Genomic DNA, 1,667 nt, shown 5'->3' with positions numbered 1-1,667 from the left:
CCCCCCCCCCCAAAAAAAACTAAAAATCTTAAAAAGAAAAAGCTTATAAAATGGCAACAAAAAACGTAAAAAATAAAATCCCAGAGACGAAATACGTCAAAAAATTCAGTAAAAACAAAAACAAACTACAGATAAAATACGTTGAAAAATTTGGTTAAAAAAAATCCAACAAAAACAGACAAAATACATCAAAAAATTATATTAAAAAAAAATTAAAAATTACACAGACAAAATACGTTAAAAAAATACTTCGGGAAAAAAAACCGTCAACAATTTAAAAAATAAAAGTCCAAAAAAAAGCTCTAACCTTAAAGGGATCGAGCGCCAAATCATTTCTTGTTCGGCTTATTTAAATAAAATGATCTACGATACGATGACGCGCGAACGTTAACGTTACTGGCCCGACGCGGCGCTATCTTTCCCAGGAAATTGAAAAAATCGTGAACCCTGACGATGAGACTCCGAGACTCCCGACGACGGTCCGGAGGCCCCAAAGGTGGCGCTAGAGAGCAGGAGGCCTGCAGGGAACAGCGTTTTGGGGGAAAGAGCCCTACGTGATCACGGGATGAATTAAAGGGGTGGGGCTAAGAGCTGTCAATCACAGCAACAGAGGGTTAATGGCCAATCCCGCCAAAATAAAAGTGCATTTGCGTTGTTGTTACTGTGTAAAACTTAGACACATAAAGGTATTTCTTTTAGTTTAATTCTTTTTTAACCCTCGTGTTGTCCTCCCGGGTCAAAAAGGGACAAAAATTTGACATTTTCGTCCCTTTTTCAGACTTTTTTGTTTAGTTTCCACTACCACCACCTTACTAGTTTTACTACTTGTTGGGATTCATGCTCAAAAACCCTCATTTATATAGAATTATACCTAATATTTGAGTTAAAAAAGCAGAAATTAGAAAGACTAATAGTTGAGATCAGAGGAATGAAAGTGATCAGTTGTATTTTAAAGAGCGTTGGAAGGATTCCAATCTATTTTTATGGTAATTTGGTTAAAAAGAAACTCATATTTCAGATATAGACGTTGAATTTGTCTGTTTTTTGGTGAATTTTATAGCATTTGGAGAAAAAACGGTTGGTAAGAGAACTTTAAAAAAAAAGAGTGAAAACTGTCAAGTTAGAAAAACGTGAAAAGATGTCGGAAAAAATAAATAATTTAATTAAAATTTTACCTAATAATTGAGTTCAAAAAGCAGAAATTCTGAATTATTTGGACTAGACCAGAGGAATGAAAGTGATCATTTGTATTTTAAAGAGCGTTGGTAGGAAATAAAATCTCTGGGGTAAATTAAGGATTTAAAGCCGCTCTAACTGGACTCAATTCAGGGGACATTGGGATCATGTGACCTGAAAGAAGCAGCATATCGGGGGGGCACTCCTGAGAGGGCTTTGGCCCAAAACCTTTCAACATGCTCTTCTTTAATAAATCATTTCTTTTGAGCAGTCTTGGTCTGAGGAGAGGCTCGCGGCCTCGTCCAGGCACTGGTACGTCATCTAGAAAAATATACAGAGTTCTTAAAGATGGCCGACTTCCTGTCAACATGGCTGATAAAGAGGAGAAAGACGGACGTTAAGAGGAGAAAGACGGACATTAAGAAGAGAAAGATAAGAGGAGAAAGACGGACGTTAAGAGGAGAAAGACGGACATTAAGAGGAGAAGGATG

This window comes from Etheostoma cragini, chromosome 6, assembly GCF_013103735.1.
Source record: "Etheostoma cragini isolate CJK2018 chromosome 6, CSU_Ecrag_1.0, whole genome shotgun sequence".
NCBI lineage: Eukaryota > Metazoa > Chordata > Actinopteri > Perciformes > Percidae > Etheostoma > Etheostoma cragini.
Note: the sequence above shows the minus strand (reverse complement) of the source record.